Source organism: Manacus candei, unplaced genomic scaffold (assembly GCF_025592945.1).
Source record: "Manacus candei isolate 608988 ecotype Guabito, Panama unplaced genomic scaffold, ASM2559294v1 h1tg000095l, whole genome shotgun sequence".
Lineage (NCBI taxonomy): Eukaryota > Metazoa > Chordata > Aves > Passeriformes > Pipridae > Manacus > Manacus candei.
In genome coordinates this window covers 2,895,716-2,922,903 of record NW_026138143.1, presented here as the reverse complement: position 1 = coordinate 2,922,903, position 27,188 = coordinate 2,895,716, and the positions used below count along the sequence as shown (strand labels likewise).

General features: G+C 41.0%; 1 protein-coding gene across 13 annotated transcripts in view; it reads right to left on the bottom strand.

The window, feature by feature from the left end:
- The window catches only part of ARPP21 (cAMP regulated phosphoprotein 21), a 288,954-nt gene that overhangs the window by 174,080 nt on the left and 87,686 nt on the right, over window positions 1-27,188 (bottom strand). For 8 of the 13 annotated variants that reach the window (XM_051768560.1, XM_051768572.1, XM_051768574.1 and 5 more), the window contains exon 1: window positions 20,529-20,719. The exons of 1 other annotated variant lie outside the window; for it this stretch is intronic. The gene's annotated coding sequence lies outside the window, so the exon portion shown is untranslated. Of the gene's footprint in view, window positions 1-20,528; window positions 20,722-27,188 lie in introns of those variants that run through there. 4 more of the 13 variants (XM_051768564.1, XM_051768580.1, XM_051768573.1 and 1 more) reach the window with 2 other exon arrangements.

Here is a 27,188-nt window from a genome sequence, read left to right as displayed (position 1 = left end):
TCTTTTGCTCTCTTCCCTCTACCTTTCAGTTCTTTCTTTCAGCAACAATAAGTAAGAGGGACCTTCAGGATGTTCTTTCCAATACCCTAGAAAACTGCATTATCTCATGCACACATTGACAGAAGAAAGCATTTCCTTTTTAGTAAATGCCAATATTCACTAACTTTTCTTTCAAGAGGATCATGAATCTGTGTGCATGGGAATGCAACCAAAATAAAAATAAATAAATAAATATAAGCCCTAGTATTTCTAGCTGTGAGTCTTTTCATGCACTATTCAGCAGAGTTGAAAACAAGGGCATGGTTAACCATCTGGAAGCCTCAGAACTAACGTTTCCCTGCCAGGGATTTTCACAAGGCTGTGATTCACTTGATGACTTCTGTTTGGGAAAGAGTTTAAGGCTATAGTTAAATCTCTAATTAAGCACAGGTAAGCACTCCCCTCGAGGAAAGTCTCTCTTATTTTGAATGACTAGGTAGGAGGGCAAGTAGGAGGGAAGGTGTCTAGGATATCTAAGAAGGTTCAACTTATAGTCAGTTTGGACATCCTAAATCCTGGCTACTCTTTGAAAAGATATCTTTAAATATAAATAAGGAAATAAAGGATGATACAAAATAGCAATATGCTATCCTTTTTTTTTTTTTTTAAGTTTCCCAAATGATTTCAAAACAAACAATAGCAATTACAACTAGATGTAGAGTTGTGGGAGGGAGGAAAGGCAGAAGAGGGTGGAGAGACAGGAGGAAAAAAGCTAAAGGCTTTTTGCCCCCACTGCAAAGCTTGGATAAATACACAGTGCATGTACGTGTGCCCCTCTATCCAAGGCAGAAGTCGAGTCACTGTTTCTGCCAGGCCCAGCAGGAGCCTTTTAAGCAGGAGCCTGGTGGGATCACACCAATTTCACCTGGCTAGAGGCATCTCTGTTTGGAAAGAAAATATCTTCCTCCCCCTCCCCTCCTACATCAATTCCAAATCCATTAACATTCAGACTAAATCTGCAGTTACAATCTCTCGATCAGGCTACGCTTTGGAAAATGGCTCTGGCACCAAAGCTGTGAGGACTGCAAAAGTCTCAAGGGACTTAGCCTGGAAATTAAGATCTGGAGGTTATCAGCTTAGAGGTTGCACGGTGTGTGCAGGACATAACAGCAAGGAACGAATATATATCTTGTAGTACTGACAGCTCTGAACCATTTTACTCTGCTTTTCACAGAGAGCTTAGGTGGCTGTACACCTCTTTCACATGGCCTGTCATATACAGGAAAGGTGTTAACTGCTAATGCCAATAGTGAGAAGCTGTTCGGGAATTTTTCTGCCGGCTTGTGCAGCAAAGCAACCTATGCAAGGAGCATATGATCCTTGAGCCTGTGCTTCTTGGTGTCTCTAAAGAACGCACAATCAGATGAATAGTTGTACACATTTTGCAGGAAATGGTCATTCTGACCTAGACACTTACACCTGAATGCATACATCTCCAAAGCAAAATATAGGAAAATACAAGTTCTTTGAGGTTGCTCAGATATCATCCCTGGGTCTTTACTAGGTTTTAATACCAATTTCAGCTATCCAGACTAAGATAAAACCACAGGAAGAACAACCATTTACTAGAACAAAATATATTTCACATTCAAACTGGCCACTTGGGATATACAGTTGGCTGAATATCTGAGTTCACCACAAAACTAAATTTTAGAAATAAAAAGAACAACTAAAAATATTTTTTCTACAGGCAATTACACAAATTATTTTTATCTAAATATAGCACAATGATGCCTAAACACTCAGTTAATAGAAATGACTGCTAATGTGAGGAGAAGAAATTGGATAGTAAACTAAGTTTCTATATAACCTATATGCTTTAAGTTCAGCAGGTGACTTACACCATAGAGGAAGCAAAACATTGAACCTCAAAGCACAAAAACTTAAATTTACATTCTCTGAAGAGCATCTGAAGTAACTTGTGCAACACCGACACAAGTTCCAATATGACATAAACAGAGTCTCCCTGTCAGGCTGATTGTGTCCTAAAACATGATAAAAATATTTCACTCAATTTTTCCGTCTTGAAGCGGGAAAAAATATGCAAAAGAGCATTACAAGAAACTGAAGACATAACATTTGTTAAATACTGCTGATTAATAAAAATAATAAAAGTCAGATATAAAATACAGCATCCCTTTGTTAATTATAGATTACTCTCTTTAATTAAAACACCATAACTAATTATTGGCACTTCCTTTAAAAAGGCAGAGTTTGCCAGAGGCACTATAAATACTAATAATTCACTCTACAAATACTAGTAATTCCTTTCTATTGAGCTTTTCATCCATCTGATCCACATAAAAAATGGAAACAAGCGTTGGGAGCAGCCATGCTGCAGACAGAGGGAGCTGATTTGACCAAGGCTGCGAGGAGAGATGGTGGCCGAGTGGGGAGGGGGTAAAGGCAGGCAGGGCAGGCAAGGATGGATTACTGGTAGTCACCAAAAGTGAAGAGACAATGATGCTGCTTGTAGCGCTGATACACAAAAAACGATATACATTTTCGTATGTATTCTGAATGGTTTCAATGAGAAAAGAGAAAAGGAAAACCCTCAACATGCCTCCACAGAGAGGGAGCACACTGAGTAGCACAAAGTGCCGCAGCCACCAGGAGTCTGCTCCAGTACTTGCTGCCAACCTCTTCGGAGACCGGCTGAAGCTCCCTTGCATTTGAAAGGTTCGGGTCAGACAGCAGCAGAATTGGGTTCAAGACAGCGCCCCTGTATTTACATAGCTAATACATCGCTGAATACCAGCAACTTTCCTCCTCTTGCCTGCCATTCAAGATCAGCCGTTAAGCTGAATGAACTAAGAGCCGCTAATCTGCAGTACTTTTCACATGACATAATTTAGTATGATCTGTTGAAAGTGGCCTTCTTTGACAGCCTCATTTACTGTAGAGCCGTACTGCCTTTCAGATGTTTATTGTGAGCGATGTAGCCGAGCAGGAGCATCAGCCTTCACTGATTTTATTATTGCACTGCCGGAGGAACACAGATGCATCCTCCAGGTTTTATGAAACTCACTACGTTCTTCACAATTTAAGGATTAAAGACCTAAACAAACGACACTCCGCCTTGGTATTTTATACGTGATCTATCGTATTTCTCATACTTCCTTTGAAGTCTAAGTTTGAAAATAAAAAAACAAACCCGGGAATCATTCTCACAGGGGAAAGCTGTCCTGGTAAACACAGGCACACAACATGGAGTTTGATGTTCTGCCCCCCCTTCCTCTCCACAACCGTGCCAAACTCCGTGCCATATTCCGAGTGGTTATCAGAGTTGGTTTGGGGGGTGTGGTGTGGTGTGAGAATTTTCTACATTTTTTTACAGAAAACATTAATTCTAAAAGAAAATGAGCTATGAAAAGGGACAGCCTTTTTTTTTTTTTTTTCCTTAACTGATATTATTTTTTGACAGTGTTGCCACAGCTTCTGTAGGCTGCTCTGGGAGAGGTGGAGCATGAGGAGCCAAACCTGAAGTTTGTTGCCTGCACCAGGAAACCGCAGGTTTAGCCGCAGAGAGCTGGATCAAGTGTGATACACCTGCATGGGACCCCCGACAGAGGACAGGACAAACCATTCCAGTAAGAAACTTCAGGCTGCTGGGAGCCGCACTTCACCTGCCAAACTTTTGAGAGAGTTGTGCCTGCTCTTCAGGCAGCGCGGAGGTGGGAGCATCAGCCTCCACACCTGCCTCTTCTGCACTCCGCTGAGGTTCGCAGGTAGCTTTCCATCCAGGTTGAGTAATGCTGCATTACTCCTTAAATAAACTATATAGAGAAAGACATCGCAGAAGAATTTTTTTACAATAGCTCGCTTTCCAGTTTACAGACATATACCCCATTCTCACAAGATGGTGAGTAGGGGAATTTCACATTGCAGGATAACAGGATAAGGGAGTACAAAAAAAACCTGGAAACAAATAGAAACAACTCCGCCCCCCCCCGCCCCCCAACTTATCACCTTTAGCAAACGGCTATGGTATTTTAGGCTGAATGTTGGGTACTCATGCGTCCAATACCATAGAAAGTACTTGACAACAATGAGGTCACTGAGGGAACTTTAGGCAAAAAGTAAACACAGCCTTAATGCTTGGCACGTCTAATATAACCTGGCTGATCACTGGTCTTTGTCAAACCAGGGAATTAAGAGTTTCTGTATAGATCTTGGAATAAATTCATCGTGGCTGCAACATCAGGGATGAATTACATCTGGATTTTGTGTATGTTTGGTAAACTGGCACTCCAAGGTCTCTACTTGCATTTAACTTAATGAATTTCCCTCTATTTAATCCTCTTTTTCTTTTTTCATAGATAATACCTAGTTTAAAATAGCATGTCCAGAACTATGATCAGCAAATACAATTAAACACTGATTCAGACTGAGGCTCGTGCCAAATAGCAAACTGCCCCATAAAAAGGTACTTTTGGTCTCTTTCTATTTATCTCCCTCTGCCTTGAAGTCTTCAGTATTAAAGAGCAATGAGATTTTGGGACAGCTGGGTAGCATGCTGGGAAAAAGGAGCAAAAGGACCATTTTATTTTCTTGGCATATCCTAGCTACAAACAGGTTTCCTACAATAGAAGAAGAACAAATGCGCAACTCTAGAAGAATAGGGACAGTTAAAGTCTTATATAAGGGACTATTTATGTCTGAAAAAAAAATCAAACTGATCTAAAAGCATCATCTGAAATAAAATATGTGAGGGAAATTTTAGACAGAAAATGATTTCCCAGTGTTAATACTTATCATGTCAGTCAGAGCAACTTGCTTTTTGGTGGTATTTTACTGCAATATTTCAAGCTATGGAAAAACTGAAGTTTCATTATAATGATTATTGCTGATTCTTTTCTTTATAGCACTACACCTGCCAGCTGAGTGCTGGCTAAGCTCACGTTAGGGCTCTAAACTCGTAAAACAAAATGAGCTTTTTACCAGGATAACTTTTTCCATAAGGTAGAGACTGCTTTACACCTGCTGCCCATGGGCATGTGGGCAGTCTTCTCACCACTGATGTCCTTTCCTCCTGATACCACTTCTGACTTCAGTGGCTGTTGCTTGGTCTCACATGCAGGCATGGACTGACTTGCAGGGTTAGAGGTTACTAGAGCATTACTTGCCTTAGGGAAATGTGTTTTATCACCATCGGGTCACCTGATACTTCTTTTTTACTGTAGCCAGCATTCCTTCACCTGGGACTCTCACCATGCATGTTCTCACTCATGCCCTCTTGAGTCAGGTCAAATGATGGAGACTGCTATAAATCTTCAGTAGCTTTTGTTACTACATTCTTTGCTGTTCCTGAACTCTTGCCTTCACACGATGAAATCCTGAGCTTGGGTGGGCGGGGGGGAGGGGGGAAGGGAGCGGGAGGAACCGCAATGCCTTGGAGTGCTGCTAAAGACATTAAAGGGCCATCAGCAGCTCACCAGCAGAACCCTGCATTTATTACAGCATAGCAAATTTTCAGAGATGAGCTCCTTTCATTTAGGTCTGCAGCTGCCTCTGACATCTCCCAGCTGAAAAGGGCTGAGCATTCTCACAATATTAAAAACTCAGCTTCTTTTCCTCTTGAAACTGTAGAGAGGAAGAGCAATAAAAAACTGAAATAAAATAAATAGTCTGCTGTATCCTGCCTGTTTACTCTCAGGCATAGGAGGACTGTATCAAATTTAACATGACTGAAACACTGGAGCCAAAAGATTTGTTTTTTAGAATCTGTGCTCTATCCGCGTGTACGTAAGCCTTATAAAATTGAATGTGTGACTCTGATCTTTATGGTAATGCGGTGAGTCATCTGCTAATGGTCAGTCTCCCCCGGCTGGAACTCATTATGGGGTGAGACTCATTATAAATAAATCCTTTTATCAGAAGAATTTAAATTCCCACTGCTTGTTCCAGGTGCCTAAACAGCCAGGGCCTAATTAACTAATGATGCTGACCAAACTGTAAATACAATTTGTTTACCAGATGATGATACCATACATATACGCAATATTGTCTGCAAGTAAACTGGGCAGTATATAACAAGAACATGGCTTTAAAAGCTCATTTTCCATAAGCACAGGTCAGAGATGACAAGGGCACCACATCTGTCATATAGCCAGTAAGTAAATGAGATTGCACTGTACAGCAGCCTATATGTGCACACAAAGTATATATTAATGGATCAAAAGATGACTTTTGCCTCTAATTCATGTCACTCTGCTTTCAGTGGTGTGGATTGGCTGTTTGGCTCTCCAAATGCCTTGTTTATCAACATTTGTTGCCTTTACAGTCTCAATGCCACAGATGAAACTGAAGAAAACAACACTTTATCACACAGAAACATTAATATCTCTCCACTGGAAACAAATTGCCAAGGGTTCTGCCTGATGCCTCCCAGTTGAATGAAACTAGGCAAGGCATGTGTCTAAATAAATGTTTGATGCTGGATTATATGGTCTAACAGAACAATGTCATGCAAATTAAAATAGAGAGTTTGCTTCATTTTTTGTAAAATTCACTCACGTGTGGTATCTAAATAGATATCTATAAAAAAGATCAAGCAAAAAGTGAAAAACACTTTCAGCTAGAGTTTGACAAAGAAATCTACAAGCAATGTTAAGATGTGTTAGTCAACACCGAGTAGCAGCTGCTCTTAAGCTTTAAAAAAAGAATCAATTAAAATAAGTATTTCAGCTATTGCAAAAAAGACCAAATGAAAGATGAACACGGGCACTGTGTGCTATTGACACACCAGAGGAAAATACAGAAAGTAAATTCAGAGCTGAAAAGCCAGTAAAATAGGACGTTAAGTGCATTTTTAGAATTCTGTGCCTTGAGAAAGTCAAGTGTTTTAGCTCCCAGTTCAGAATCAAAACAACACTTCAGCTTTTTTCTCTGAAATAAATGTGAAACTTCTCCCCCTCCCAATCTGGTATCTGTGTTAACAAAGGTGAAAGTACTAGAATGAACCTGAAGAAACAAATCACTCTCTGCCTTCTCTTCTAGACCTAGTGGGGGCAGAGTGGGAAAACCCTAAAGGTCATGGTACCTGCTTCACCTGATCTGTGCTTGGGTGACTCCAGACAGGCACTATGTCCCCATTCCTGCGGGAGGTAGTGCGGGGACAGGGATAAGGCTGAGACAAAGCAGTGAGGATGAATAACAGGTTACAGAGATCACTGCAGTTGCACTCCCTCTCACAAACCAGGTGTCCTCTGCTCTGGCAATGCACTCATTGCAAGGAGGTTTGGGGATGAAGAGAAAGAGCATCTTAGTCTTTGACATTATCCTCTCCTTCAGTGCAAGAACTACATGGTGTGTAGGTGCCAGGCAGGGCAGATCCTGACATTGGTGTCTTAAAAGCCACCCTGCTTCTGGAGGCTGAATCAAAATGCAATTAGTATATATATAATCATGCAAGGGTTAGCAAAGAGGTGTGACAAAAAGCAAAATGTGCCATAATCTTTCTGGCTCAGCACTCAGCAAAAGAAACAGAGGCAGATGGACTGACACATCTCGCTAAAGCTACATGGCAGATACAAGTGGTTTTGCTAAGAAGCAAGAGAAGGCTTGATTATTGTGGGTCTGCTTCATATACTGCTCTTTAGGAGCAGCTTGTCTTTCCCTCACCTCCATAACTGATTAAAAAAGAAAAAACAGGAAAAAAATTATTTTGGCTTTCTTTTTTGTTTAAAACTCTTCCTTACTGGCACACTATTCAATGTCTGAAATGTTAGAACCAGAATGAAACATAGTTTTTATTACTAAAACAAGAAATACATGACTTTTTTATCATCAAACTCTTTGGCCACTTAACTATAGCACATTCACAGCTGACTTTTTTTTCTCCTACTACATAGTGATTTTCAATATCATTTATCATGTCAAACAATTTTCCTTAATATTTACGAATTATCTGGCTGAAATGGCAGTTTCTCGTGATATGCCCTTTCTGTTTTAACACCAGAACTCCTACTGCTATAGATAATGTCTTTGCTGAGAAGAGCTGGCACGCACTGGATCAAGGCACTTGATGAAGCATTTTTTGAGAGGTTTTGGCATTGGTTTAGGTAATTTTCAGTGAATGTTCAGCACACTTTAAAATGCCTGAATGAAATTCACTTTTAATTGCAAAGGTTCATTTTTCAGATCAAAATGACTTTTCATTTCAAAATAGATGCTAGTGGGGAGCGGAAAAAAAGTTTCCTGAAGTAAAATGAAAACAAGAATCCCTGTCTTGACCTCACGCAGGTTTCCCCATTCCCCATCCCCCTAGCTTTTGTAGATTTTTGCTCCACAAAATTATTCAAGTGATGCAATATTTGTAAAAAGTTATAGTGGAAAAAAATTGAGTTATAAACATCAACATTGCCTTAATTAACTCTAAACTTTTGTAATCTGAGAGTTTGTAATTCTTGTAAATGTGACCTCAGTTCCCCTGCCCGCTTCATGAACCAGCACAGTCACCCCTCTTCCAAGCAGAAGAGGATCTGCTCGAACACTTCAAAACAGCTTGCTTCTTTGCACCGCCAAAGAGAATCAAAACCCCACTACTCCTACTTCTTTTTCTTTGTTTTGGTGCAGATCAAAACCATTCAGATTTTCTAAACAGATGGCTTCATCCTAAATTGTAACCACATGGTCTGCGTGTGTCCAGTAAACTGTACAGATTATTCCACACAAGCGCATGTTGGTGACGGATCCAGTGGTACCAAGTGCCTTTGTTGTCTGCTCCTTGGCACTTCCATAAATGTCTTCTCTTTGGAGTAGTAAAGGCTTTCTGTTGCATCTATGTCAGTAGCATGTGTGAAGTGCTGCCACGTTAAATATGAAGGAAAAGCAAAGCAAAGAGAATAATAAATAAGAACGTGCTCTCTTCCTGTTGTTATTGTTAAGGCATTATTTATTTTAAGCTAGGAGCACCTGCTAGAAAAGTGATCTGAGGAGTGGAGATTTGAAATTATGATTTTTATTATTATTTTAAAGCATCACTTACACCCAGCATCTGTTATGCCAGGTATGCCAGGCAGATATGTTCACACTGTGGGATCACTGCCCAGCCACTGGACAATATGTCTGGAGTTCACATCAAGGCACCACCGCAAACCAGGTCCTCCACAGTGACTGAGTGAGAACACCCTCCTACAGCTAAACTAAAGGGGTGCAGTCTGTCCAAAATAATGCTCTTGGTGTGTATTTTTTGAGCTAATTTCAAATAGCAGATTTATTCAACTACAGTCTGTTTTCTGTTTTTCTTTTCCTGAATGTTTATGGAAGTTAAACAAATTCAGGGGAACTCTGCCCACTTAGCATGTCTCTGAATAAGCAAAGGTACTCTCACCTGCAGGTGGGAGGTTATCCTGCTTCCTTGGAAGTGGTTTCCCTCTGCTTATAGGGTGACAGTCATTAAGCAACAAGTACAGCATTGCAACTTGAGGAACCAAATTTACCTCCCTGTTTTGTAACTCACTGACACAAAATGAAGAATAAACACCTTATGAACCAAAAACTTTCTGGAAGAGTATTTTGCAAGCAGAAAACACAAGGCAGAAATTGTCAGATAAATTGTTTGAGTGGTTCAACTAGCCCCTTTCCCTGGTTACATAGCTCTCTTTAGAGAAAAATGTTAAGATTAAGTTATTAAGGGTAGATTACCATAACTTTATCAACCATATCTGAATCATACTATCACCCCCTCGGTGCTAAAGTAACTCAGAGAACTGCGATCAGTGGAGGTTGGCTGCTTTACACCAGCAGAGAAGTCCTCCTATGTCTGCACCAATAACAGCTATGCAAAAAGCCTTAAGTGGATTTACTCATGGGTGAGGGAACGGGGATGGAAACAGTTTCTCAGAAAATCCAAAATCCTGACCAAGGATCCAGAAGACAATTATTATTACAGTATCCCTCTTATGAGCTATGCTGAGCTGAGTTTGGTACAAAGGTGTTAACTTTCCTTTGCCAAGAGCACTTCGCAGTAATCAGTTTATGAAAAATTCAATTTGGCAGCAAACTCTTGGCAGTCTCAAATCAACTGTACCTATTATACCCCAGTCACAAGTGGATGGGCAAAGGTGGCTCAGTGCATCAGGCTCTCCTCTCTCTCCTCCACAGACTTGAAATTTGCTCAGTGATGCTGGAAGAGGGAAAAAATGGTGTTGTGTAACTAGTCTACAAAAGCCAGACAGCCATTAAGGACAAGAAGGAGGGAGGAAAAGAAAGAAATCAGAAGCAAAAGACAGCCAGCTGCAGAGCTTCTGGCACTAGCTTCCAGGTAAGAAGTCTGTTTGTATGGTCTTCCCAGGGCAAAAGAAACAGTCTGTGCCCTGTCAGGAAAAAATACTCACCCTGACAGGGAAATATGTAAATGATGCTGAAGTGATAACAAGCACTCAAGTGGATTTCTTCCTGAAATGAGTCACAGCTACTGTCAAAGCTCCATCAATTTGATTGTTGCAGCAGGTCGAGGAGAAAACTCTCAGGAATGCCACCTGAAAGCCTTTGCAGTGGAAGAGGAGTCCCACCAAGCCCAGACAGGGGCCCAGCAGCACAAGGCAGTGTGAACATCGTCCCCATCCAGCTGGGAACAGGGCTTTCACCTACCTCTTCTGGGGAGAAGCAGCAGTCCCCCCACAAACACAAACCATTGCATTATGGTGCATTGCTGTACACTGTGTTGGTAGCTTCGTGACTGTTTCTCCACTAGGAGGTATTATTGGAACCAGGAAGAGTAGGCTGGAGAGGAGACAGATGGTATTTTCTCTCTAATTTTGGTGTTTGAGAACAGAATTTGCACAGTTTGTTCCTTGGTCAACCCTTACTTTCAGGATAAAAAACTGTTACCTGCCAGAACATGAATGGTTTTGAAATGTGCAACGAAAAAAAATTAAAAAAAAAAAAAAAGGCATGTGGAGGGGGAGCTTTCATCTTAAAGAGCTACCAAATTTGCATTCCTGAGGTCTGATGCCATGGTTATTAATCAGATGCTTTGGGGATATTAAAGACTCTCTCTCACTAATATCAAATGCAAACGTCCTTTCTTCCTCAAGATTTCCCAACAGATCTTTAAAGTCTTGAAGTTCCTTTCATTCTTAATGCGCACTGTGATTATGTTGTATCTGCAAAAGTCTTCTTTACACCTAGAGTTTAATATTTTCCCCTCTCCAACAGATCTCCTTTTAGGGTCAATTCCAGGTAACTGCTACCTAGAACCTAATGTGCCCATTTATATTAATATGTGCCCTCAGAAGAGCACAATCTGGAAGCTCAGCCTGATATGTTCTGTGCCCCTGGTCTGATAACTTACATGGCATTATCTTGTCACAGAAATCTGCAGCCTAAGTAAATGCCCCAGCTGCAATTAAGTGAAATCTCCTGCTCCATTTGATGCGTCCAAATGACTTTATGTTGCTCTTTCTCACCATTCCAGCTGTACTGAGAAATAGGCAAGGAGTAGATGAGTGTTGTAAGGTGCACAGGCAAGCCTTGTGCAGAATGAGTCTCCTCTCTGTTCCTTCCTGGGTAGAACAAGCTGATTCCCAGCTACAGGGAACTTTTCAAGGATGAATGCTGCAGAGAGAGTGTGAAGTAGTTTGCTGTCAAAGTGACAGAATGAATTCCCACAAGACCTTTGGAAATGGTGGGTAAGAAAGTGTTATTTTATGTATGCAAAGCAAAGGCTCTGGGCAAATCATATTTGTTTAAGGAGCACCCGATGGCACAGCTGCACTAGTGCAGGAACCCCTGGCCTGCTGGAGCCACGTTCCTCCAACTCTCCCTTGAGAGCACACAGGCAGTCATTCACACACACCATCTTAATTAAAAGTCTCCAGTGTCCAAATTCAAAGCATTCCGCTTTTCCCACCTCGCTTCCACCAACCACCAGTCACTCTGCTGAAGGTGTAAATAGGTCAGGTGTTTCCATGGCCACAGTGAACCAAATAAGCAGTTGGAGTTCAGTGAGCAATGTGGGTTTTTTAATTGTTCCAATGGCTGGTAGCAAGAGGTGTGTGACACCACGCTGACAGTACCTAACTATCTCCTCTGGCTCATCGTCAACATGATGGCTGGCAGTGGCCCCTTCTCCCCCTGAAACTGTTATTTCCTGCGAGCTACAACAGGCAGTTCCTCTCATGGGGTAGCTCTGATGAAAAGTACATTTCACACAGAAAATGTCTCTTTACATCACCACTGCAAGTACTAATTGCTGGTTCCAGTGCAGCATTGAACCTATTCACACAAGGTGTAATTAAGTTATGACTCACTGCCACAGGATGCTGCAGAGGCCATAAAGTATAAAATAAGCCTACATGGGGACCAGACAAAGTCATGAGGGTCATGGCTAACAAACAGGATTATTGGGATGCCCCACTGTTCAGGAAGTCCCTCCTAAACTTCTCAATGCCTGAAGGCAAGGAGCTGCAGAAGGGAGAGGAGGATTTGGTCCCTGCTCTTCCCCAGGATCCCAAGCTAGATGAATAGGTAGTCTCCCATCTCCTCACTCTGAATAACAGACTGAAAAATTGGGATGAGCTGTGGAGCTGGTGGCTCTGAGTCTGAGCAGTGCAGAGACACCTCTGACCATAGTTAATGATCTGGAGACGAATACTCAGGATATCAATAGAATCAGCCCTGAGCTGCATTTGACCATTTGTCATGAGGCATTTTCAGTTTTCTGATATTTCCTTTGGTGAATCATCTAGATACTAAGGCACAGATCAGTTTACACTCATTGAAAAGCACCAGATCCTTTCGCACATCACAGACTGAGGTATTTATCAATAAAATTGCTCATTTAAGACTGATTTATCACCCTTTCCAAGGCCCAAACATGAAGATGTCTACTCTGACTAATACTGTTCATGAAAGCTCTGGCTGGAAGATTTTGTCCCATAATCTGCTACCCAAAACCATCCTCATCTCAGCTGTGATGTTCACTGAAGCCTCCTTGCAATGCAGAAAAAGGTTTTATGAGGAGAAGTCAGACCAAAACTGCTTTGGTGATCAGCCTGCCTAAGGAAGCTGTTTTCCCATTCTGTAAAACAGGCATACCAATCTCTTCTGCAGTTTGTGAAGCATATGGACTCCCAATATAAATACTGCTACAAAAGTAAAAATAGTAACAGAAGTATTGATAATCCAAATATGCTATATGATCCTGTGATTTCAGTTCAGGCTCTAACAGCACATGGTTGAAATATTGAAATTTCTCAGGGCCCTTCTTTATCTCCCAGGCTAGCAAAGGAGAAGGAGAGTCCACACCAAGACCTATCCTCTCCTGTAACCAAATACAGCTCAAACTTCCACAGAGGACTCCTGAGCTTTCCTGACAAACTTCTAGTATAAGCTTATTCAGATACGGCCTTCTCTAAAAAATCATTTCAGCTATGCTTCCCACCCTTTGACAGTCTGGTTTACCAAAGGACATTGGGACTCTGATTGTATTTGCCTGGGTCATGCTGAAGCCAGAGATGGTGTTCATATCTGTTGACTTATCTCGGCAAGAGGAGGGCCTTAAACTCTTGACATTGTCTCCTGCCAACACCACCATCACAAACAACCAGTGCCAATCAAAGCAACAGCTCTTGCCCCTCCACATGTTGTCTTCTCTCACAACCAATGGGGCTTTGAATTCAGAATGTTGTTCAGGGCTTGACAAACATTTGCGATAGTAATAACCAGTTCAGCTCCCTGCCCCTCTGCACCTTACTGGCTTGACACTGCTTTTATGTTCCCAATGTCTGCAAGTGTGAAAAGGCAAAAGGATTCTAATATCAAGGCAAAATTCCTCAAACTTAATTGTTATGTGAGGCTTTGTATTTTGCCTTCAGTCTCTCGGAAATTTGATAAACATACATTCCCAGTTTGAAAATATTGATTTTTTTTTTTCCTTTCTCGGTAATTTTGTTTCCTATGTGAAATGAGAATTAGGAAAGATTTTCTTGTTTAACAGCCTAAGATCTGGCTTAATATACAAGTATCACCTTGTCATGACAAATAAGCTTTACTTATTCCTTGGCATTAGCAAAGTCCACACAGCCCTCGGAATAATGTTTTGTTTCAGTTCATTACTGCACTGTGAGCAAAAGGAGAGCAGTGGGGCTGAAATCCAACCCCCAAATATGTGTGTGCTGTTTGGATCTGCAATGGGGAGCAGTGTTATGGATGGCAGTAAAATCTTCTTTGGAAAGTCCAAGAAGACATAGTATGGATGGCAGCAGACCTGGTGCTGCCCTCCAACTTTTTTTCTCGTCTTCAAGAAATTGGATCCCTCATCTGTAAAGTGGGGATAACCATATTGACAACCACTCTGTAAAGCATATAAAATCTACAAATAAAATTAGCAACAGCAAACCAGAGAAAACCACTTCTATTAGTTAGTTATCTTTTAGGGAAACTTTATCTCTCGAACATATTCTTATAATTAAGATAAATATGATTTTGGAACCAACCTGTGTTGTATATATTTATCAACTCCCCACACACATATTTTCTCCCCCCCCATTTTTCTCTTATGTAAAACTATGCCGTCTTTCTTACCAAATAGGTTTAACCCTATTAGAGTTATCTGTAGTAGAACAATTATTTGTTCATTGAAAATACAGGGTTTAGGGAACATTGGGTTGATGAGGAGAGAATGTAATGCAATACTATGGAAACTATATTTCAGGATTTAATATTGTATACTCCAGTGGCTGGTAAGTCCTGTGCTATAATCCTGTGGTGCCAATGCTGTACTGAACAGCAAGTAATCCTAAAATCCAGTTAGTTTGGCTTAGTGTACTGCCAAGCACAGGCAAGAGCAAGAATCTATCCAGCCACATTGAGTTACCATAGTTAAGGGGTATGTTCAGGAAAAAAAGCTTTGTTTTGTTTTGCAGATTTCACTTTCTAAACACTAGTACTCGGTAGATCTATATAGCAACTGTTGGGCCATTGCCTAATATTGTAAGTCAAATCATAAGTCACTATTTGCCTGTTCCAAAATAGTCCTCCCTCCCTTCCAAGTTATAAGTCCCAGAAACCCTTACCATGGATGAGAAAAAATGGGAGATATGCAATTAGGTGCACAAGAGGACATTGAAATGACAAAGCTTCTAAAATTACAAATGTGTGAAAAAACACACATACTATGTCATTTACTTATGTGCTGATTTTATAACCACTCACTCACTTGAACAGTCCTAGCAGTCCCACTGTAGACACCAGCACCCCATCTGGAAGGGGTGCTCTTCTGGTCTTTCCTTATTCACTAATATCCCCATCCTAATTACCAGTGGCCCTCAAAAGCTCACAGTTTCTTCAGGATAATCTTTGGAAACTAGAGCTCAATTGTGTAAAAGGGAAATTTTAGGGGGGTTATTTTTCCTGCAGGATAGTTGCCCTTTAAACATGGACAGCAGGATAGCTGGCATTTACAGGAAGGAGGATTCTCAAGGGGGAGAAAGCCACCAAAAATTGCCCACAGAAAATATTCTGAAAGGCATTGTACAAGACCTTAAACACTGCAGCTAGGAAGAGATCCATTTCAGTACTCTCATTCCTTTGTTGCTCACTAACCCTCAGATACATACTGAAAAAAAAAATCAGTATGAAATTTCTTATACATTCCTTAGGTGTTTATAAGAAAAATAAAAAGGAGAGGACTTGGTTTCACTGGTTTCAGGGGCAAGACTGGTTATAGGCAAGACTTCCAAAACTAGTTCAAAATGTTAAAAATATAGCCAGCATAGTCCCTTTTTTTTTTTTTAACAAGAGATGCTAACCTGCTTCTTGAGTAATCCCTTCCAGACTGCTAAAGCAATTAATAGGTTTCTTAATCAAAGTAGTTATTAATTTGTAATGCTATATCCAGGCATTTATCTACCTATCAAAAACTAGCATGGTGAGCTTCCCTAGTTAATGATTGCAGCAGCAGCAACAGAGGTCTGTTTCTGGTATTCGATTAAAATAAAAATAAGCAAGAGAGGAAAATTCATATAAAACAAACAAACAAACAAACAAAAAAACCTCAAACAACAACAACAAAAAAAAACAAACTAAAAAAAAAAAACTACACACAAAACAACAAAAAACCATAAACCCAAATAAACAAACCACCAAAAAAAACCCAACAACCCTCCCCTCCTGAAAAATACCTATAGTAAATGATAAACATGAACACTTGGAAATTTCAGGGGAGAAGCTGAGTCTGTATCCCTCTATATATTACCATGTATCACATATAATTAGTCAATCCTGGGGCAAACTGATTGTTCCAATCATCGTGGCAGCCCTGATAACAAGTGCAAGAAAAGACAATGTTTTAACCAATGGATTTAGCAGTGGGGCCTCTGCTCCAGACAGTGACGTTAGACAAACTGCGAGAGAAGTTGTTTTGTAACCTTAGCTATGACAACTGAGAACCTACAGCTGTACTTGACTTGGATCTGTATCAAGCCTTAGATTACACTGACTGTATGCAGCAAACATAGTTTTCATGCCTGGCTATTACCAAAGAGAGTCCTTGTCTCTCCACCTTTTTTCCTTAGAGAAAGAAAATCAGAAAGTATTTGTGCTCCAGCACTGCCTGGAGGATCTATAGCAACACAATCTTATTTATTACCCGTCACTTCACTACGTAAACATTTCCTACTGTGTCAGACCAACATTTATTATATCATTTCTCTCTGAGGTCTCAACATCATCCATCACTAGTAGTCACCTACCCTGCTCCTGCTCTGGGCCTTTGCACTGCACAGGGATTCACCATTGTGAGTTCCAGGGGCCTGAGTTGCTGCTGTTTTCCATTTCGTCATTCTTCCATTACCACTTGACCTGCCTGGAGCAGTCAATGTGTTGCTGAGAGTTCAGTGAGGCACTGTCTTTATGAGCCTTTCCTAGTATATTGTCTTAATACAGGAGAATCCAACCCAACTGCTTTATGAACACCTCACCTCCTTCTTCCTTGAAGGAGAAATGGATGAAGGTTTCCTTCCTTTTGAATAATTATCCTGCCTCCCAGCCTGTCCTACCCACACACGCATACAAATGTTTTTAGCCTGAAGACTGGGATACACTGATTTTTACCTAGCCTTTCTTAATTGCTGAAGGCAAGAGGTAAGAGTGCAAGCAAAGGTGAAGTTGCCATCATAGCAGAGGAGCAAGTTCTGCCTGAACTTGACAGAAAAGTTACAAAGGAAAACTATAATTAGATAGATCTGAAACAGATCTAGATCCAAGACAAAGACGTCTAAATGTAATCATGTATAGTGAGAACATGTTAACATTACCCTAGTTTGCCAGTGAAGTTTGTCAATAACAAGAGAGGCAAGAACAGGAGGCACCTCAACAGCAACAGACTCAGCTCCACGTGGGTGTGTCCTCCTCAGACCTGCCTGAAGGGTGGGTCATGTAGTTCCACTGATGTACCTCCTCAGCACCCAGTAAGATTGTTCATGCATTCTTTTTCTATGTTTCCAGTAACTTCGATTCCCTCTTTTGATTTTTAGGAGGTGAGAATTTCTAAAAAATACACAACTATAGTTGTAGACAAATCTGTCTGGATATTGCCTTTGCTCTGGGGAGCATCTGGTAGAAAATCTGTCCTGGTCTTCTCTTCCCGGTCTCTCTGCCAAACAGCCTTTCTCCCTTGCTCTTTGTCCCTAGACCTTGGTGAGGAGGGAACAGGCCATCATCACATTTTCTGTGCCAGAAGAAGAAAGAAGTGTTCCTTTACAAATTCACAGGAGTGCAAGATTGTTAATTTATGACCAAGAGATACCTTGACTGAATGCTTGGCCATCATCAGCTTCACCAGCAGTGCTGTCAGGATCATAAAAGGGTCAATTTTATGAGTAGTTAGCCAAGGTTTATGTATGTTACAGAAATAATAGTCTTAATTGCATACAAGTGTATATACTCCTAGGGCATAGGAAAAGGCAGATGTTTGTTATTTTTTAAAAAATAAAAGGGATTGTATTGCTTGCTGTCTAGATGTATACATCATTAGAGTATATTCTTCTATTTCTTTAACAGCAAATTAAAATAATTCTGATGAGGTAATGTGTTTACAGTAACAGAAGTTCCATATTACTTAGAAATGTAACTGGATTTTCTTGTTATATGTTGTAGTGAAATTACAAACTAAATGTCCAAGAAATTATTAGAATGATGGGAGGGTAACTTAGGAGTATTGTGCTCTACCTAATGTAATACAGGAGCCCATAAACCCATAATGTCATTTTCCTATGAAAAGTATACATAATTTTAATTAAAACAAAAAATAAAAAAATGTGTGGATTGAGTGATGATTGCATGACCTGCTTGGTTATGAAAGGTTAATTTTAAAACTTATTTGGATACACCCTCTAACTTCTATTCAAGATCACCGATTTGTGTACAAAGTGGGATAAACATTTTATTCTTCTCAAACTTTTGTAACTCTGAGCATTTTATCATAACAGTTTCATAAATAAATAAAATTTTCAATAATGTGCTCTCCTGTCCCCAGCACTGCTGGAGATCCACATGTTCATTTGTGCTTTCTTACCTGGATACAAGATCTTTTGCAAGGCGACACATCTGACTCTCCAGGGACACAGACTGCTACACCTCTCCTGAGGGACTTGGAGCTACCAATTTTCGTGGCAATGGAATTCACTTTCGTATTGCATTTCAAAACTGGCATCAAATTTACAAATGGCTTCTCTGTGAGCTCCTTAGAGAGACCCTTTCAAAGTCACAAATAAATGACTTTCAAGGGGGTATATCCATGTATCTTCCCTCTGCCTTGGCACATCTCCCTCCAGCAAAACACCAGCTGGCCCATCCCTGTGCGGGAGCTCCTGCTCAGGCATGGCTGAAGCACTAGTTTGAGGTACAGCAAATTCTGCTTCATGTATCAAAATAAGAGGAATAGAAGACAGTGTGGGTGGATGGTGGAAAACAGAGAGGGAGCTGGAGAAAAGTTTGGCTGGAAGCATGAGTCAAGGCACTGTGAGATGTAAGGGATTATCATAGTTTACATAGTGTCCTCATTGCCAAACAACTACGTCAAGCCCCCAGCACAGTGCTGGCTGTGGAGAGGTCAGGAGCAGCAGGACAGTAATAGTGTTACAGTATCACCATGTCCTCAGGCAGAGGCACTAGCCCAGGAAGGATCTCACAATCCCCCAAAACATAATGGTTCCTGCAGCAAAGAGCCATGCTTTGAGGCACAATCCCACATGCAATAGTCACAAGTAGCACTGAGAAAAGGCATTTTCTTTCTTTCATGTCGAGACTATGTCCAAATTTTAATGGCCTCAATCAAAAAAGTCTCTTGGAAGGAACTTAAACCTAGACTACGCTTAGAAACACCTGGCACTTATGTAGTTGGACCTTTCTCGTCAGTTCCCTGTTGTATTTATTTGGCCCAGATAGAGCTTATTTATTCCACAACTCCCCAAAAAATTGTTTCACAGCTACACGTAGATAGAAATAGAAATAGTAAGGATTGTGCTGATCCAAAGCCTAACATAATCAAGGGAGAGATTGCACTGATTTCAGTCTCTTGCATCAATCTAACTCTCCAGGAGCACTACTTCAGGCTGACCCACTGCTCTTGGTTGTGGACCAATTCAGAGCAGAAATCGCTGGATTTAGAGATGAACCTCTTTTTTATTTTTGCTTTTTTCCTTAATTTAGAAGCAGCAGCAGTATCTGTTTTCCAGCACACAGAGGGTACCACATTGCAGACAGAGCCTGCTCGACTCCCTAAGGAAACCTGCCTCTCTCCATCCTTGAGCATGCACACAGGCATGGCACTGTAGACATACACACTGTTCAGCAGACTTCACACTGTAGCACACAGATCTCCTTCTGATCTGCCTGACAGCCCTGCCTTTCTTCACACAGTCAGTGGAGAGGGGTCACATAAAGGCAACAGGACACTAGAAGTGATCCTGTGAAACATTACAGGTCTTTCGATTTCCTCTTCCTCTCTCTAACATTTATACTATGCAAATCCCACCTAGATATTTTGTTGTTCTTACCAAAAAATGCTATTATGGTTTAAGAAAATAAAAGAAAAAAAGGGGAGAAAAAAAAAGAAAAATAAAAAAGGAAATGGGAGACCTTAGATATCACCCCAGAGCAGCCAGATCAGATAATTTTAGAGCAGAACAACAACACTTCTTCCCCTCCCCACAAGTGCAGCCAGCATATTTGATTTCTTTCTCTATATCTCTCACATGTTTATTATTAAAACATATCATCACCATCTAATCACCACTGGAATTGAAAGTAACTTTTCACAGGAGCATTCTAAAATTAAAATGCTTATTGAAACTAGTGCAACCCCCAAATACTGTGCTGTAAAGAAACTACAGCCAACATGATGAGCAAATGCAACCTGTGTCTGTTCATTTCACAGTGCCGATACTTGATTTTCAGTATTTGTTTATGTGTGTTTCCCTCCTCTAAGAACAATGACAAAAAAACATGAGCCTGGGGCTCTGCCGAGAACTCCTCCTTACCGCATCCACACAGCAGTAGTCCCATCCAGGAGCCTCCCGTCTTCCCACTCCAGAGGAGTCACGGTTTGCTTCTCTCCACAGCAGCCTCCCTGGGCACTTATCACCCTGCTCCACGTCCCACAGACAGCTGGGGCCAGCCCAGGGTGTCGGGGCATCGTGGCGACGGGACGTGGCCCTTCCTGATATAATGGGTAGGCTGGTGCCAGTGCCGGCATCGGTCCGGGCGGGATTCCAGTGCGGCGGCCGTCCTGCACCTGTTGCAGGGCACCAACCAGGACAATCAGCTGTGCAGCTAATATTAACCACCCATGCTGCCAGCACCAAGGGAGAGCAGCGGGGACGGGAGCATGATCCAGGAGCAGAGCAGCTTGTAGGGAAATAATTGTTCAGCTTGGCCTTTAGTTAATAGGAAAGCAAAAAAAAAGAGTGAATATCCCACCAGACGGATAACCTACACAGAACTCCCAGAGCCCTGCGCAGTCCTTTCCCATTCATCACATTAGCCTGCTTTTGTCTCCAGCAGTAGTTTTGGTCCATTCAAAATTGCTGGCTGCAAATAGGAAAGGATGTATTTGTATTTACTGTCTCTGCTACCTTGGCATCGATAACCTCATGTCCTCCAACAGCTAGAAAAGAAACGCCAGGTCGAGCCTCAGCCGTGCTGAGGGTGACAGTCACACAATCACACTGCTTAGTGGCATGCTTTGATTTGTGGCTACTGGGAAAGCATCATGACAGACAAGGCTGTTACATGCAGCAAGAAGGTAAAATAGACTAGTGCTATAAGTGACTCATAAAAATCAAAATCAAGAAAACCTTCCTGCCCAGCATAACCTGAATGATAGCATAGCATGTTAATGTCCTGCTTAAAATAAAACACCTGCAGAATGCGGCAACTTTTTTTTTAAAAGGAATTTTTGCAGAGCATGCTTCCCTCTGTTCTGTGGATATTGCAGGGTCTCCAGGCACCCGGGGGACACAATGAAGTCATGCACTGCAGAAGTGATAAGCATCAAAGGGCAGCTCACTAAACGTGAGCTCCAACTCCAAATTCTCTGACTGAGCTGTTTACAGCAGATCTTCCACAATGCTAGCTGTAAGCTCCTCTGGTGCATCTATTTTGTTTCTGTAAAATGACTACGTTTGAGATGAAAAAGATAGAAAGCAAGAGGTGCAAGACCCTAATTTCTGCAAGACCTGGAATGAGAAATCTGATGGTGACAGTGTCTGTGGAGAAAAATAGGTGGGGGAACTCTCATACTGGTTGTGAAAGGTGTAGAGTCTTGCTGCTGGTTGCGTGCTGGCTGGGTTGTTATTTTAAACCGTGTCAGGGACCAGATGGTGCCTTTTAAAAAAAATGTGATTATATGCTAAAATTTAAAAATACATGAGAAGGATTTGTGAAACCGTAGGAGAATTAAAGGGACAAACACCAAAAGTAAACGTAGCATGACCTTGGCTGCTGCAGTCTGAGAAAGATAAAATGAAACTGGATGTTTCCGTTTCTGCAAAACGTGGGAGGCTCCCTAGACAGCTCAATTAGAGAGAAAATGTGACACAGCTGAATCCCTACATTCCCCTTGCATCCTTTGAGTAACCTCTTTGATCCTTGGGGAAAAGAAACTTGATTAATTTCCACAGCCAAGTCTCTCTTTTGATAGTAATATATAAATCAGGCCAAGATTTGGGCAGGTTCTCTCCTTCCCTGCTAGATGTATTGTTTGTTTACACGACCAAATCAAGATGGGCTTGCCAGACTGCAATAGCCAAATAATCTCTACTCATTCCCTGACTAATCATTCCAGTCTTTCAGTATAAAAATATTTCCATTTAAGAAGAACATCTATCTTTAAACTAAATCTTAAAAAAAATAAAAATAACATTTAAATCTTTCAAATAGCATTGCTGGTAGATTTGGAAAATTTTCCTTGTATTTTATGGCCTTTCATAGGAAAGGTGTGAGGTGATGAAAGCTATGTAATCCAGCCCACTAGAGAAAGGAGCATTTTTCTTAAGGAATCAGAATTCAGATCCACTTCTTCCAGTCCTTATAATACATATCAAACTGGAACATGGGAAGTCTGATTTGTCTTCATGTGACACAATCTGTTAAGTGACCATGTGCAGCCACCTACATAAACAAATTACTTAAATTGGGTTTTTTTGCTTTGTTTGGTTTCTGTCAAAAGCATTAAGCTTACTGTGGAAGAAAATTAGAGCTTTCCTTAAAAGAGGAAAGGACCAGAAATCAGTTTAGTGAGTGATCTTTGTGGCTGAGGCATGTGTTGTATATCTATTTCAGGAAATGTGTGTCCTCAGCTAGAATTCTCATCACAAATAATTCAAGCTAAATGAAACCCAAATCTAGCTTCAAAGTTTGACTGCAGGTAAGAGACTATGTCACCTCCAAGTATATTGGGATTTAACTATCTGCTTTAAGCTTCTATTATATATGGGACAATATACCAGCATATACCATTAGCAGATAAGCATATCAGAACAAAACTTTGGCATGCAAAGCCATATTCTCCAAGACAGTTAAAATAAATATCAGATTCAGGAAATTACTTATTTCTTTCTCAGCCTCAGCTTCCAACCCTCTGCTTTTTGGTCTAGCAGCAAGCCAACCACTCCTGCAGGCACGGTGTGTCCCCTGATGGCCACCATCTAGTTGTAATTCAAGAACCTGAGCACAGCTGGTATCATCACTCAATATTGTGCAAGCCCTTAGAACATGAAACAAGCTGTTCAGGCTCTGGCAGGAGGCTAGTGTTGGACCTGGATGTGCTTGCGTGCAATTCCCACAAGAGATTTTACCCTACTACTGCATTTTCTCACATGTGTTGATTTTTTTTTATAGTATCATAGATCTTCTAGCGAGTGTATGGTCTCCTGTGATGTTGTTGACCTAGCTTGCTATGCCCTACTATCAGAAGAATCAATATTAAAATAATGAAAACGACAATCTATATTACAATAATGAAAAGAAAATAATTTTTTAGTCCAGCCCCTCCAACCCCTTGAAATATACTCCCAAGGGTATGAGAGGACAAAAACAGACATGATCAGATCCAGAAGAGCTGGATGCTCAAAAGACACACATGGCTTCGTCTTGTTGTGGAGATGCCTCTAGTTTTCAATACAACTCTTCCAAATATCTGTATTGAGTTTACTTGGCTGTACTTTGTCACAGCAGAACTAAACAGCTGGGACTGTAGTTTATAGTGAAGATTTGGCCAATCAAAGAAACAGATTATGTCTCTCTTCTTTCTTTTCCTTCCTTTTTTCCAAAACACCTGGTGGTTAGAGCTGTGACAGGGTATATGAAAAAAATATGTTCCCTTCCCTGTCTAAAGGGAACTGAACCCAACAAAAGGCCCCACCCACCCAGCTGCAGCTACAAAGCACTCTGAGGGAGATGTCTGCAATTTAATACTGTTGCTATTCTAGTAGAATAGGTAGAATAAATTTTATAAGACAAAAGCTATATGAAAGTTTCCAGCCGGTCTGTATATACAAAGGAATATTCACATATTTCCACAACAGGACTTTAGCTTGGCAAAATGCCTTAATCACTAGACTAGAGGCTTATTTTTTAACTCTGTCAGCCACCCTTTAATTATCCAAACAAAAATTTGAATGTTTTGATGCACATAGATCTAATCTCATCTTTGAATACTAATCATTACATTTTTGCTCTGTTTCAGTTTCTTAAGTGTATCGGTTCATCTGAAAAATAGCAATACTCAAAGTGCTCCATCCGGTGTGCAAAATGCTGTGTGTGATGTTCGGGGCTCTGTTTTGGGAGATAAGGCTGAGCTCCTCTGAACTGCTTCCAAAGTGAGATTTCCAGAACATCCTAGAAGAAGTCTAGACATTCCTACAGAAGTCTAATTATGCCATCTCTACCACACTGGGGAAGGGTGGATTGACCATCAGCTTAGCACAAAATTAATTTCAGGCCAAGCCTTATGTGACAGATTGGCTTAATGGTTTCTAAAATAACTTCTCAGGACTTAGCTGCATCTACTCTCAGAGAAGCAGCCCCTCACTATATCAAAGTGCAATGCTGCACTAGGGGTAGGATTGTGAACACACAAAACCAGGGATCTGTCAGCATCCACATACTCCCTTCATTAGGATTCAACATTACAACAGCAGAGGTAAAGGCAGGAACCTAATTACATTGTTATGTGGGCCTGTTGTGGAGACATCTTAAAGAAATTCTAATATCATGAATTGAAGCAACTGACAGAGTCATGGAAGGAAGACAAGCATATCCAAAACTACAGTGTATATTTTTACCTGCAGATGAAAGCCCATCTCCCAAACGGCACAAAATGTAAAAAGCCCCACTGCTTTTTGCTTGCAAGTACAAATAGAGCATCTCTGAGTCATGCAAAAATAAAAATAAAAAAAAATAATAAAAAGAAATAAAAAAGAAAAGAAGTTTAGGAAAGTGTAAGGCATCTCATCAAAGGAAGTCTGTGTCATGCTATGCACAGTATATTCAGCTCCTAGACTAGGAACGTAATACACTTTTAATTTTTATATACTTCTTGATAGGCCATCAATACCATGTCAATGACAGCAGCAATACTGGCAAAGCCAGCTCTGAGTTCAGCCCTGTACTGGGTACTGCTTTGCAGCAGCCTTTGTAACTCCCATGGTACATGTATCACCTTTTGGAAGTCCCCATGCTTGACAAAATCTTCCCTGGGCATAAAGTTGCACTGACCACAGTAAGGTCGCTAAAATTTCCTAGCCATTCATATCACAGAATCCAAATTAACAGAATTGCTGATATGTAAAGACAAGAAAATGAAGATATGCAGGCATAGAATAAATATCAAAATTGACATAAAATTTGGGGCACACAAGACAGGCAAGAGAATGGGTGTTGAGGAGGTTACACTGGATTGTGACCAGATTTGTCAACTGCGATGCAGCATGGGGCGGGGAAATGATCCTGTGGCCTCACATCTTTGTTTTTCCAAACCAACACAGCTTCATCAATTGCATGTCAGCCACCAGAGACTTGTGCAACTTCTGCTGTTTGACAAGAACCTAGCTGTGCCGATGAGCTGACAAATCCAAAATGCCTCCCGCCCCCAGCCCCTGCTGTGTGCCAAATTGCTATGTGTGTGCTTGTGCACCACTTAAGATCCATCTTCAGTAGTTGCCAAGAATGACCCCCTCTGAGTCTCTCTGGCAGAAAGAAGCAGAGAGAGGGAAGTGGGGGGAGACAGAAAGGCAGAAAGAGAGGGAGTATGCTGTGCACTTAGAAAGCCAATTTTTATTTTTAGACATGAAGTAGTGCTTGAACACAGCTTGTTTTTACCCCAAACAGAAAAGATTAAAAATTATTAAAAAAAAAAATAATCAGATGGCAGCTTGGTATTCAGCAGGTACCAAAAATACCCCTGAATGATGTGAGAGCCTAGCTGAAGCAAGAGAGAGAATTAAGAAGTTCTGATGAGCAGAGATCAGGGCACAGAAGCCCCCTTGCAGGTGTCTAAGTGGATGTTCCCATGCACACACCCCCTTCCCACCGCAGCCCAAGGAGCGCTCCAGCCTGCCTGCTCTGCATTGCCCCACTCACAAAGCAGCTCACTCAGCAAATAGGCACGCAGGCTGCTGTGGAAGAGATTTTGGGGAAGAGCGTTTGATTTAACTGCAGGCATCATGATGCTGTACCAGATTGTCGTTTAGACCTGGATTTAGTGAGTGCTGCAATCCTACCAGAAGGAGGAAAAAGTGTGTTGAATTGCACAAGTGGAAGGGAAGAGGGAGCAGAGGTGAGCAGAGGGAGTAGGAAGCACAAGTGCACACATGAGTTCATTACAAGCTTCTGGCCTCAACACCTGACCAATACAAGCTGCTAGCAAAGCCAAAGTGTCAAAGGATGAGACTTTATCGATTGGAGATTAACTGGAAACATGCCTGGTAGGAAGCAGATTGTATCATCTTTATCTGAGTACCCTTATCTCTCATTTTTTTGCTTTTACATATACGTATTCTTGACACAAGGGAACATGTGCAAAAAAAAGCTATTCAGACAGAGCTAAAAAATACTTCAAGCTAGAACCTAGTTCAATCCTACTTAATTGTTCACCTCTCAGAAAAGCATGTTTGAATGCTTTCAAAGATGATTTAGGGGAACCTTAAAAGAGCATGGAGTGGAAAACACTAAAAAAAAGAATATGCATCTCTCCAGTAGCTCTTCAGACATCCATATACTACAATAGTCTCCTCTTTTGGTAACATGGAATGAGTTTTGGCAAGTCATGAGGAGAGAGGTGACACTGAAGACTAGCAGAGTAGCAAGACAGTTTCATTGCAGAGGTGGGTGCCTGAACATCATGATCGTTTGACAGAAATGCAGGTGAAATGACAGCCACTAGAGGTCCAGCTCTGAAGGGCAACTTAAATTTCCAATGCCTATCTTGAACTGCAGTCTGGCACAAATGAAGCAGGACATCAGGAGTTTATTAAAGATTTTTTACTAGATGTATCATTATGGGTAGTACAGCAATTCCACTATTTATAAGAAAGATGTATTTTCCTGAAATATAACCCCTTCTACTTATTTTCTTTTTTCTGGTCCTCATTCCTAACCAGCAGAAAAGGAAGGTCTGCAATGAAATGAACAAGTCTATG